Raw genomic sequence first — 14352 nt, forward strand, 5'->3', positions numbered from 1 at the left:
ACAAGGTTGTCCTCTATTTACATCCCTATTTCTTCAGCCCTTGAACCATTTCTTCATGACATTAAACAGAACCATGATATAAAAGGAGTAACCTTTACTGACCTAGGGGTGAAATTGTCCACCTACGCGGACGACATTCTTATTGTCACGGAGAATCCATGCTCCTCAGTTACAGCCTTGGTGCAAACCATAGAAATCTATTTGTCCCACTCCGGCTATAAGCTGAATAGAGATAACTCTGAAGTCAAGCCCCTTAACATCTGCTGCACTAGAGAGCTATTAGGAGACTCAGGCCTCGCCTGGCAACCGGGTTTTATTAAATATCTAGGGATAGAATTAGGCAGCAATGCCCTGGAAACTTTATGAAGGATCGAAACCATCACATTAGAGAAAATTTAAAAACTTGTAGACGAATGGTACCCGAGATTCATAACCTGGTGGGGTAGAATTGAAACCATCAAGATGATAGTTACACCCTAGTGAACTACCTAATAGCCATGCTCCATCTTATATTGTAGGAAGAGTTCCATTGGAAGTTAGACACCGTTATTTCCAAGGCAAGGCGCAAAGGCTAGTTTTAGCATGAAAAAACTCAGGCTGGATACATCCCTTGGCGGAGTAAACCTAGCAGACTTTAAAATCTACCAAACAGCATTTTAAGCTAAACGGGGCTCTTATTGGTTCATGCCTCCTGCGAATATACTCCAGTCTGGCTAGAAATTGAGAAAGCGTTGCTCAGAAATCTGACCCCAGCAGCCCTACTTACCTCCAATCTCACATGTTCAGCTGCTCAAAATCTATCTTTAAAAACAAGAAACATGCTCTACTGAAACTAGATAAAAATCTAGAAGTTAGAATAAGGCATTCAAACATGGAGTCACTGTCGGACAACAACAGGATCTGGTACAGGGGTAGCTCTATTCACTTCAGTACATGGATTAACAAAGGTATCTTCTTTCCCTGCCAATTAGTGGACAAGACATCCCCCTTCAACTTTAATGACCTACAGACTAAATTCAACCTAGACCCTCTGGAGTTCTATAACTTCTTAAAAATAAAGGCAGCCATCACAAAAGCAAATCTGCAACCCTCTTCCCCCTCTCTCCCACAATACATAGAGAAAATTGATAAACTGGGTCACCATGTCTCCTGTATATTCAAAGCTCTTCGCCCCAAACACTCAGGTCTCAACAAAAACCTCACTGACTATTGGGAATCGCTTTCTTCCTCTCCGATCTCCAAAGATGTCTGGTCTAAAACATGGACCTCAGTCACTAGGAATAAAATTTCGCCAGCCCTATCGCAGATGAAATTTAGCTCCTCCACAAGGCATACTGGACACTAGCTCACCTACACCTACACCTACACAAGGGGACCTAGCACATCGGCTGTTTTACTGCAAGTGCGGAACACAATTCTGGGACAGTATTTTTGATTTTACCTCTAAACTATTCCCATGCTCCCTTAAAACAGAAAGCTCTATGTTGGTATTTGGCTTCTTCAGAGTCGAATCCCTGAGTGATAACGATAGGGCCCTTCTGGACCTTCTCTTGATGGCGGAAGTTAAAGTCATCTTAAATGACTGGAAGGAGGGAGGAGCTTAGCACGCATCCAAGATGGTCACGTGAGCACAGGGCTCCCGAGACCCTCGCCGCCTCCCGCATATATCATGTCACTAATCCTGATTCAGACGACGGGTTATTAAGGACACGACCCTGCTGACATAAAAGCTCTTTTCAGGAATTGATTTGGATGCCGGGAACCGGACTTATTCCTCTCCGAAAAATTGACGGCCTACACCGAGGAGCAGCCTGGGACTCGAGTCCCCGAGATACCCAGGTGGTAATTGAACAACAACTGCCAGTGGAAGTTGACTTGTGCCCTTGAAGTACTTTGGGTTTCATTTCTGGATCTTGTCTACCTAACCAGCCACCATCTGCTTTCAGTGGCCCATGGTCTAAATTTGGGCTGTACGCTTGCCAGCTGCGTCTCATATCTAGACTCTCCAAAGACCGACTTGTGAGGAGCCATTCATACCAGGTCTCAAAGGCCCCTCCGGGGCGAATCGCTCAACATGGCGAGCAAGCCAGAAAGCGAGAAACGAACGACCAAAGTCACGCACTGAGGGGGCGCCATTCAAACAAATATTATGGACCGCTACACCTGTCCTAAAGGATCTCCCAGTAGTGGCAGTAAAACCTCGGATGAGACCGGAGATGGCTCCTCAGTGACGGAGGAGTTGACTTTGCGAGACGTCATGGGCGCCATTGCGAGCATGAAGACGTCCATGGGCCAGCAATATGAGACATTGGCTCTAAAGCTTGACACAGTGGCTATCGATGTTAACCTGATCAGGACTGACCTGGCGAAGACCAATGAACGGGTCAAGACTTTGGATATCAAGACCGCTAGCCTCACGACCGACATGTCCGGTCTCCAAACAGAGGTTCGCAACCTTCGATCCTCTAACGATCTGTTTGCCCGTCGGCTGGAAGACTTCGAAAGTCGAGCAAGGCGCAACAACGTTTGTATCATCGAAGTTCCGGAGAAGTCCACCGAGTTGACTACGGATCTTCTTGTGGAGGACCTGATAATGAATCATCTGGCCCCCAAGGGCCTCAGTAACTTCTTTGCGGTTGAACGTGCCCACAGAGTTCCGGGCGGGAAACATAAACCTGGTGCTCCACCACGGCCCATAATAGCTAGGATCTTCAATTTTAGGGACAGATACGCTATTCTGCAGACGTGGCGAGCCAACAGCCCCACGAAATTTGTGAATGTGACAGTTGGTTTCTATCCTGACTTCACTCAATCTGTACAGAAGCAAAGGATGGGATCCCTGGGGGTGAAACTGAGATTGAGAGACATGGGATTGAAGTATGCTATGCTCTTTCCTGCTCGACTACGCGTCAAACACAATGACCGGACGTTCTTCTTTGATCGACCTGAGGTCGTTAGTGACTGGCTCGACACTCTGCCGACACATCGAGACCGCCGGAGCACTCGGGTGGCGCAGAAGGTGGCCCGCTGGAACAGGAGTAAGGAGTGATGACCGGCACGTGCAGTATACAGACTTCGCAGCAGTGGTTTGATGACTTTTTGTGTTTATTCATACAATCGTACATACCCAGAGCCGGTAGGGTAGACGGGACTCTCCCTCCTTCCGGGGTTTTTTTCTTCTTGTAGATTAGTTTCATGTTAGGGCGACAGGCACACTGCAAGTTGGGGTGGCTACTTAGTCTAACGCAGGGGTGCAGGGTGGGGGGTTTGTTCAGGGGATCTTTTTGGGGGTGGAGGGGGGACTTTGTTTTATTTTGTTTTGTTTAGAGGCAATGTATCACTGTACATTTTGATTTTGGTGTTTGGTTCGCCCTGGGAGGGAGTCTGCCTTCATTCTTGGGATGGGGGTAGGGCGTTGAGGGTACTAAGTTGGAATGTCAATGGTTTGGGGGATAGGATAAAACGGGGGTAGTACTACAGTTTTTGAAACGTCTTTCCCCTGATGTAGTGTTGCTGCAGGAGACACACTTAATAGGGAACACATGCCACGCAATGAATCGGTGAGGTTATCGTTTAGTCGCACACTCGGGATTCACTACTGGATCGAGGGGGGTGGTTTTCTAATCAGGAGTTCCCTCCCCTTCGAATTAGATGATATTATCCTAGACGATAGGGGACGTTATGCTGCTATCACGGGCAGATGGGAGGGGAAGACGATTTCCATACTCTCTGTGTATGTTCCGCCAGGCCTACAAACTATGACATTTGCTGATTTGGGGAGAGTGGTACTGGGGCTCCCTGAGGGTATTTTAGTTGTGGGTGGAGACTTCAACTCTGTTGTCTGTGTCAGGGAGGACTGCAACCCCCCTAGTGATCTTGCGAGATCGCAATCATGGTTGGGTAACTTCCTGGAGACATTGGGTCTGGTAGATTGTTGGAGACTGATGCACCCTCGACAGACACAATACACTTTTCACACTGGTGCACACTGAAGCCTTGCTAGGCTTGATTATGTCCTTGTGCCGGCAGTGCAGGCTACCTCGGTGAGGGAGGTCAGACACCTAGCCAGGGGTATTTCAGACCACTCCCCACTGTGGCTCTCCATTGATATTCAGCGCGGAGCAGAGGGTCGAGTGGCCCCGATTAATCCCTGGCTTCTTCGTAATCTTAAAACCCGGGCTGGCGTGGTTAAATCTATTGATCATTATTTCACTGAAAATGTGGGTTCGGTATCCTCCTCCATTTCACTATGGGAAGCTTTCAAGACGGTAATCCGTGGTCAAGCCCTGTCGTTGATTGCTTGTGCAAAGAAAAGAAAGAATGAGGAGGTAGTACGGCTAGAGGCTGAAATCACTGAATGGAGAGAGAGTTGGAGTCTGGTGCCACGCAGGATAAGCTACACACTCTAAGCCTCAAACAGTTTGAGTATAGAGCTTTGGTGACTGATGCGGCCAAGGCTATGAGTCGTGAGCAGCAAGGGCGGCTGTATGATGTTGGGGATAAAGCGGGAAAGCTGATTGCCTGGTTGGATAAAAAGGAAAGATTGAATCGTGTTGTGCCTGTGATAGGAAGAGCTGACGGAGTGTGAGTTGTGGACCCTGTGGAGATAGTGGAGGATTTCGCACATCGTTTCCAACAGGTGTATGCGCCAGTCTCAGACAGGCCGGAGGAGGACTCGCATTTGTTGCTTAGAGATATTGCACTGCCTTGCTTGTCTGATTCTGACAGAGAGCTTATGGAGGCGGAATTTTCCAATGATGAAATAGTGCTCGCTATCTGCTACATCTGCTCTGGAAAAGCTAAGGGCCCAAATGGTATCCCCATTGAGCTGTACAAGTTGCATCCAGATAAAATGGCGCCGTATCTCCGTGAGATGTTTCTGGAGTCGCGAGATGTCGGGTCCCTTCCCCGTGACCAGAGACTCGCATCCATTGTCGTGATCCATAAAGAATGGAAACCCCGGGACATATGTGCGTCTTACAGACCGATATCACTTTTAAATGCTGAACCCAAAATCTTGGCAAAGCTACTGGCAAATCGGCTAATAAAGGTGATTGGAGACGGGATACACCCGGATCAGTCCGGGTTTATTCCTCACCGCAATACCGCGCTGAACCTAGGTGCTCATTGTCGGGAAACAGATCCATCTATGGGGCGATAATTGGTGGCCTCATGAGCTTGGTCCTACCCCTATCTGTGTCACTGAGGTCAAAAATGTAGGGGTTTGGTTCGATTCTCAACTGAGCGTCTCCACTCACACCAAAAAGGTTGCTGCTACGTGTTTTGGGACTTTGCGTCAGCTTCGATCCATTTTTAAATTCTTTGATGCTCCCACTAGACAACCCCTTTTTCAAGCTATGATTTTGTCTAAGTTAGACTATGCCAGTTCTCTTCTTCTCGGAGCTAATCAGGCTGAACTTTCCCGTCTCCAACGCGTCCAGAACGCTGCCGCCAGGGCTCTGGTTGGCCTACCCAGATTTTGCTCAGCCAGAAAAACCATTCACAAGCTCAACTGGCTCCCTGTTGCTCAGAGAATTATGTTTAAGTCCCTTTGTCTGTCGTTTAAAATCCTTAAACACTCTTCTCCTCAGATCCTGGAGCACCTTATTTCCTCTTATGTACCAGCACGCTCCCTGAGGTCTTCTTGTCTCCAGCCATAGTGCCGCGTTTTAAGAGGTCCAGGATCGGCGGCCGCTCTTTTAGAGTCCTTGCTGCCAAGTTATGGAACCCCCTTCCTGTCCACATATGTGCTATTGATGGACTTCTATCATTCAGGAAGGCTGTAAAAACTTTCCTTTTTCCCCCAGCCCCCTAGTGCTGCTGTGTTTTAGTTCTGTTATCGCCTTTGTCCGGTTTTTCTGTTCTGTTAGCGTCAGGATGCCGCTTTGCTGGGGCATCTGTGCGCTCTATAAATCCGGCTAACATAACATAACATAACATAACCTGCGTCGTCTTCATGGCATCCTGGCGAGAGCAGAGACATTGCGTGAGCCGCCCATCTTGGTCTCCTTGGATGCCACGATGGCTTTTGACACTGTGGAATGGCCATATTTGTGGGCTGCTCTTGCGAAGTTCAGTTTTGGCTCAGGGTTTATCGGCTGGGTTAAACTCCTTTATGAGGAACCGCTGGAACCAGGTGGTGGTTAACGGCAGGGTGTCGGAGTCCTTTGTTCTCGGGAAGGGTACGCGACAGGGGTGCCCATTGTCTCCTTTGCTCTTCGCGATCGCTTTGGAACCCCTAGCTGCTTGTTTGCAGTGGGAACCATCGCTTAAGGGTATTAGGTGGACCCCCGATTTTGAAGATCGCATATCGCTATATGCAGATGATATTCTGTAATACCTCACTTCCCCTCGGAAGTCCTTGGGAGTGCTGTTTGATGTGCTTAGGTCGTTTGGACGGAACTCCGGTCTTGTGATTAATTGGGCTAAATCTAGTGTTTATCCTCTCACTGGAGATATACCCCCTTTGCCGCGTTTTTGCCAGATACAGATATTGCAGATCGGTTTTAAATATTTGGGGATTTTCATATCACTAGACCCCGTGGTTCGATATGAACGTAACCTACTCCCTCCGCTTCTTTGGCTTAAATCCGACGTAGCGGCCTGGCGTGGCCTGCCACTGTCCCCTGTTGGGAGGGCAGCCATTTTTAAGATGATGTCCCTACCTCGATTTTTATATGCCCTCCAAAATACTCTCGATCTCGTACCAGCTAGTTATTTTCGTGAGATAGAGAGCCTGCAGAGGCAGTTGGTATGGGGCGGGCGTTCTCGTATTGCCCTAGCAAAATTGACACTGCCCTGATACGATGGGGGCATCGCGCCACCGGACATCAAACGCTATTATTGGGCATCTCAATTGAGTGCAATTAATCATGCTATGTACGGCCCTATGCCAAATCCTGCCTTTGAAATGGATAAATGGCAGTTACCGGGAGGAAACTTCAACAGGGTGTTATACTCTAAATCGACGGGCAGGAAGCTACTGGGACCTACTGGAGTTGCGGTGCGGGTGTGGTGTAGCCCAAACGCAGCGATGGGGTGGTCTGACAGATTGACCCGGGCGACCTGCTTTACGTAGCTGAAAAATTAGGTAGCTTATGGACAACGAAGGGCTTTGAGAAGTGGGACCTCATTGGTATCAGTAGGGTCAGGGATCTTTGGGTCAAGGGTAGGATTACAACTTTTCATGAGCTGCAATCGGAATATGAACTTAGTGATAGGGAGCATTTCCGCTATATGCAGATCCATCACGCACTTGGTTCGGATTTCCCGGCCAGGACCGTGATCCCGGAATCTTCTTCCCTCGAAGATAGAGTGCTCGACGGACATGTTCCAGATAGCACTATTTCTCTAATATATAAAAAAACTGATTAACGATCGAATGGATTTGCTTCTACGGCTTCGGGAGGCTTGGACCGGTGACGGACTGGAGTTGGATGATGAGGATTGGCAGGCTGCGGTATCTTCTCCTAAAGAAGTCGCGATTCCGGCCCGTCTCCGGCTGGTTCAATTAAAGAATCTACATCGTATCTATATAACGGGTCCTCGGCTGCTGCGTTTGGGTTATTCTGTGGATGGGTTGTGTAAGCGTGGGTGTGGTTTGATGTGTACCTTCCTCCATATCATATGGGAATGCCCGGAGGTGGTTGTGTTCTGGAACCGTGTGCATGCTGTCAAGGAAGAAGTTACAGGAGTTTCGTTGTTGCCTGAAGCCCGACGCTGCCTACTGAATGTATGGGAACCGAATGATTATAATGTGGCACAGACTCAATGGGCTACCCTTGGTAATATGGTAGCTAAAAGGGACATAGCACAACTGTGGGGGTCCCAAAGAGCGCCTACGATTTCAGCTGGGAAAAAAACACGGACTGGTGCATGTTTAGGGAAAAAACAGTGTACGTTGCACGTGGCAGACCTAAGAAGTGGGGGAGAATATGGAATCAATGGAACTTATACCGAGGGGATATTTGTACTCCTCCTTTCGTAGATACTCTGGAAATGTCGTAGTACCCATAACCGAGCATTCCTTGTACTGTATAGATTCTTGCTCACACTATGATCACTTGCTCCCGGCCCCCCCTCTTCCCACTTTTTAATCTATTATTTGTATATATTGTTTCTTGACACGACTCTCCCCCCTGGGACAGACACCCACTACATAATCTCTTTTGCCTCGTTAGATTTGGTTTTTCTTTTTTGTTTATTTATATATATTTAAAATGTGAAACCTTAACCTCATCCTGTGTACTATCCAATAACTCGCCCGAACAGTATGCTGAATCGCAGCCGGGCCCCCGGGCTGTCGGCTGAAGAGCTGTGTATTTGTGAACTATCATTTTTCTGTTTCGTTTTAGTGACGGCCGGCCCCTGTTGATGTAGGCCCACAAATGTACTACTGCAAAATGAAAATAAAGGTTTTAAAAAAAAAAAATTACTGGAAGGACACAAATAAAGAATCTTTTTAATGCTGGCTAAATTGGGTCCTTAGGGGTGCTGACACAATTGCCCTCCAAAATTCACCAGGGAAACTCGCCCTCAGACACATGTGGGATAGCCTTGAGATATATATTTTAAATTGCGCAAACCGCCATGAGCTGTAATCCGAGTGATAGGGAGACATAAGGGCGGTCCATAACCAGGCCTACATCCGACTGCTAACTATTTCCTCCCACAGGGAACCATATGAGCTATGTCATCACAATAATTAAGTAGAAGTCTGCTAGCACTGTATGTTTTATGTGGAATCTTATTTTTATTTATTTTGCTATTTAGGTTAGAATATTGTGTCTCATTTATATAGTTTATTTTGTAGTATTGTGTTTTATATTATATTGTGTATGGTCTGTGTACTCATTATTTGGAAAACAACCTATAAAAAACTTCTGAACACTGAAAAGATTGTCTGAGCTTCCTGCTCCCTAAAGTTGATACATTTCTAAATATCTAGTATGTTGTAGCTTGCATACAAAAGACCATTATTATGAAAGTTCTTTTACATTTAATAGCTTGTAAAAAGGGATATTTCTATTTCAGTTTCTGTGCCACATTAAATAACAGCAAATATGCTATTGCACACTCTTGCAGCTTTGTTTAACCGGTCATCAAAGAAGACAACCAGGCTATTTCAATCACCAGTGTAGATACAGATATCTAGCAAAAGTGCCACATTCACCTTCTTGCTACTCCTGTTAATTGATGACGGCCCACAGGAAAATAAAAGACTATCTCACTTAAATTTCTTTCTGTTGGGTGCTTTTAAGGTATGCAATATTGAGGCTCCTATACTGCTTCCATGCTGGACTTACTACAACTATATCCACATATTTATGCAAATCACCTGCAGTCCTCTACTGAAAAATGTCTGCAATCTCCCTGAAAATTACTTGGAAAGTGTTTCATTCTAGATATAAAATTGTATCACTACATTAGCAAAATAGTTGTGTCTTAATGTAGTTCTTGTCTCAGTGTTCTGATTAGGATCAGTTTAGTGACTTGACATTTTCTCGCATTCATCTTAAGTCTTATTACATAAAACTGACAAAATCCTTCTTTACCATCTCAGTGGTATTCTGTGTGTAATGCCTGCAGCTTAAACATTGTCATTTTAGAACTGCTGATATTTAAAAACCATTCTACTTTCCTGTGTACTTGCACAAAACGACATTGTAAAATTACAAGAAGATAAAATATCCGATCTAGAATTTCAAGCATTGTTTTTTCATGAAATAACACAGAGTACATACTTTAGGTAAAGTTCATATTGCTTTCTATTTTAATGGGGCAGTTTGTGAGTACAAGTGACTTCAGCAGCTTCATTAACCGTTTGTTGTTTCTATCACCCTGCTGCTGGATGGGTATGCTTTAGCGTTTAGCCCCTACCCCATTGAGTTTAAAGGAGGGAGAGAAAGCTTGGCATCAAATTAGAAAGGCAGTCACTTAGAGAAGTTGGATAGAGATGAGTATTTTTACTATCTCAGAACTACGTCCCAATAATTCATGTATTCCTTTTGAATCCCTCTCTCACTCACACAATCGAGGACCCAGATTGCTTAATCAATAAATGTTAATGAAATATATTCTAAATACTCTTCTCTCCCATTCTATATCAAACCAATGATATGCAGTGTAATCCCTTTTCATAAAAAATTAGACCTACAACTTTACTTATTTACAAACAACTCATTTCAGACATTCCTTTTCTGAGTTTTAAAAGTGTTTATTTAGTGTAAGGTAGCAATGCATTAGAATAATACAAAGCAAGAAAATATTGGAGGGAAGGGAGGAAGAATATATGAGGAGAGAGGCAAATAATGCATAAGAAGTTAAGAAGTACTGTCTGACTTTTTGCCCAACATACAAATCAAAATAAACAACAAAGGATACATAGTAGAAAAATAATATGGTCAGGAAGGGGGAGTCAGGGAGGCTGTAGAACTTCCTGAGTGTGAGGTGGAGGGTCAAATGTCACAATAGCAGCATGGTCCGGCTTGGGGATTCCCTGCAATCTGACCGATTTCTGCGCATTTTCAAATATCCCTAGCCCACCCGCCAGGGACCTTGTGCTGCTTTTTATACGCCTAGCGGGTGCCCACCCCACCAGGAACTTTGTGCTCAAAGACGAGGAAGCCCACCCCTTGTGACCGCCATACTGAAGAATAACTGCCGCGGCCCAATTTAAACAGGAAGCCAGGCAACCTGTGTGGTGACGTGGGTGGGCCGCAAGAGAAGAGGAAGCCAGGAAGCAGACGGGAGCCCACCACACACTCCTGCACCTCCGGGAGAAAGCTGGCGTCTCTCCACAGGGCCCCCGAGAGCGAGGGAGAGCCCCAGACTGCCTGCTTGTGCCCAGCGTGCCGCCTATTACTTGGAGCCTCGCCTGCTGCTGAGTGTGACTGCGGGTGTGGAGGAGGATGGGAACACACTGCGCCTCCACAAGACACTGCCGGAGCCTTGCCGGCTCCCCATTGAAGTACCGATCCCTGAAGAGGGACCGGGCGAAGAAGAGAGTCCACACATGTGGCACCTGCGGCAGGGAGTTCACAGACCCGGCATGAGGAAAAGGCTGAGAGACACCCGACAGGTCCGGTGAGCCTGCATTTAGTGAGCAAGCCCCGTGGGGCCCGTACACACATGGTTGAACCCGCTTCGGGGCACATTGTCGGTGCTTGCAACTGCCCCGCTTGTCATAGGGCAGCTGCTCCAACGGGGGCAAGTGTTTCCAGGAGTTTCTTCAGTTGGGCTCCCACAGTGGTGCCAGCACTGATTTGCTTGGGGCCATTTTCTTGACAGAGTGCCGGATGGAGGCTCAACAGGCACTAGGAGTGCCAGTATTCATTGGGCCAGTACCATTTTTCTACAGCTGTCCCACCTGGCAGAGGGCAGCTGCAATGCTGTGCAGTTCTTCTACAGGGGGCACAGTGAATGACCGTGCCCTGCTTGGTGATTTCACAGCTGCCCAGCAATTAGCGGGCAGCTGCCACTTTTAGGCCCAAACTCTTGCGCACCATTGCTTTTGCTGCCTAGGCAGCATGCCCTGATCATGGTTGGACATAGGGCGTTGGAGCCCTGTGAGAGGCCAGTTGCCCTGGGGACAATTTTCCAGTGTTATGCCCCCGCCTAGGGGGCACTGTGTTTATGATGATCAATACCTAAAGTATTTATCCTGTGATACCTAATGCCTAATGTGATTTGTGCATAATGTCTTTATGCATCTTGCCTGATACCTCTACCAGTGTTTTATGATTAGGAGGTTGTTTTGCGTAGTAAGGTTTATGCTAGTGAGTTTATGTTTCCCTGCGTGATCTATACCTAAGGTGATTAGTATTGGGTAGTGTGTTCTTACCTTTAACCAGTGGTTACTGGTTGTGTTCTACAATTATTAGTTTGTGCTTCAGTTATTCTATGTTCTACATCTACTATTTCTACTAAGTGCTGATCCTGACAGTGGTCCCTGTGGCATTGTCATGTGTATATAATCCAGTGTAAATACTGCCCAGTGCCAGTTGGCACCGTGTATATGTGTGATTATGATCTAATGTGTTTATGATAATACAAAGGCTATTTTTGGCTATTGGGCCAAAACCAAGTCAGGCTAACGTGAGAAATTGGAAGGAGCAAATAACATGATCTAAAGCCTGCATCTAAGGCAATGGTCACCATAGAATCAGACAGACCAGTGTATTGGGAAATAGTGTCAAAAAATAAACGCATATTATCCAAAAGATATCTACCTTTGACAAAACCGTATTGCTACTTTCCAAAAAGATCGTGGAAAAGCAGTACCAACCTGAAGGGAAGATCTTATAATCTAAGTTGACTAAAGAAATTGCGTTGATAATTCTTGCAGAACTGTGGGTCTTTCAATTTATTCAAAGGCACATGAAAACATCTAAAAAGGAGCCAGATGAGGGGGCCACATACATAAAGAAGTGAATTAACATACAAAGTTTGGGAAGAAGAAATTAAGAAGAATTAGATGTAAAACTCAGCCATCAAGCCACCAGGGCCTGTAGCCTTGTGCTTTTTAAGGGAGACAGTGCAAGTTGAAGTTCTGTTTGAGTAATGTCTGTCTCCAGAGATTAAAAGCTACTTGAGAGGATGCCAGGAGATATAGAGAAGAGGTATCTTTAAATTTCAGGTTTTGAGGGGAGACATTCTAGTGTGCAAAGAGTAGTGTAGAATTGCTGGAAATGAGCCAGAATGTTCAGATATTTGTGATGAGTGGAATCAGTATCATCAGTAATTGATTCAATGAGTAATTTGTTTTGCTTAATTTTAAGATAATTAGCCAGCAACTTTCCAGACTTATTTTGGCCACAATTAGATTTGAGAAGATAAGAAGCAGCACTTTTGGTAGAGACCTTGTTAAACTGGAGTTTGGCTGTAATGAGTTGATTTAAAGAATGGTCTGAATAAGAAGTGTAATAAGAATGCTCTTGTCATTTAATTCCCTCAATAATTTGTTTAGACTGAGATTGAAACAGCTGCCCTTTTTTAGAAAAGTAATTAATTATGAAGTCTTGAGCAGAGGTTTTAAATGTGCCCCAGACAGTGTGAAAGGGGATGTTCCCCACCTGGTTAAAGAAAAAACATTCTTGAACAAAGGTAGTATCCAATAATAGTGAGTTATTGAATCTCCAACTTTCAGGAGAGATGGATTTGGGTTAAATGTCTAAATGTACAGATACCGTAGCATGAACAGATATGAAAATGGAGTCAATATCAGCTGAATGTAATGACTGGGTGAGATGAATCAGATGAAAACATAGTCAATTTGGGATTGTGTATGGTGGACTGGTGAATAATACGAATAATTCAGTAAAGTGGGGTTGCATAGTCGCTAAGCATCGGTAAAATGATACCTTTGGAGAACTTGTACTAAAGCTTTTCGTAATTTGTTTGGTATTTAATGAGATAAGGAGTGTCTGTCAAGAAAATGGTCAGTGGGAAAACAGAAATCACAAGCAAGAACTAATTAGAGGGGCTGCTGTTTGGCTGGGAGTGCAGGATGTGGGGGCAAGCATGTGCTGTCCTGAAGTGGCATTCCCTCTTTGCAGAACAGTTTGGCTACTCTGCCCCATCCTGCCTTCCACTTCTGAAGTTTAAGTTCTCCTCCCATTGGAAATCCTTTGTCTCTCTAGCAGGCCACCTCAAACCTCATTAAGACAGCTTGGGTCAGCCTGGCAGAGGCTGGTCAATCAGAAGAAGGCAACTGAAAGGTTGGATTTTGGCTTACAGAAAAGAAAGTTTTATAACGTCTTTCCTGTAATAGTTATAACAAATCTAGCAATGGTAAGTTGTTGATTTATCATAACTATTATTTTAAGTCCTTGATTAATATTTGAAGTCCTTTATATCAATAGTTACACCTTATTAAAGTGAATCCATGTTACCCAGTTTTTCCCTCATCAGGGCACATAAAACATATGTAATAATGTCCCCGCTTAAAGTTACAAGGCATCTACCCACTGGGGCACCTAGTGGAAACCTTAGGGGTGACATATGTAAACATAAGGTAGTTTACTACTTTAAAACTACCTTTAATTCCAAATTCAAATTTGCATATAATTCCACTTTAAGAGCAGCCTGCAAAGCAGGGTTGGCTTTTAAAATGATAGCAGGCACCACAGTAGTGCACTATTAAGTACATTAAGTCTACTGACCTATACATCTACATGCCCTACCATATGATAGGGACAGGGACCTTCAGGCAAATTGTCAGTGCCAATTATAATTATACCTATTACCATGTACTTTTAATCAGAACACAGACCCTAGGTCTGGTTAACCGAGCCCAGGGCACAGTCGGAAATCAGCATCTAGTAGTAAATGGGGGCAAAATGTGGGGGGCAC

This window comes from Lissotriton vulgaris, chromosome 1_1 (assembly GCF_964263255.1).
Source record: "Lissotriton vulgaris chromosome 1_1, aLisVul1.2, whole genome shotgun sequence".
NCBI classification, from domain to species: Eukaryota; Metazoa; Chordata; class Amphibia; order Caudata; family Salamandridae; genus Lissotriton; species Lissotriton vulgaris.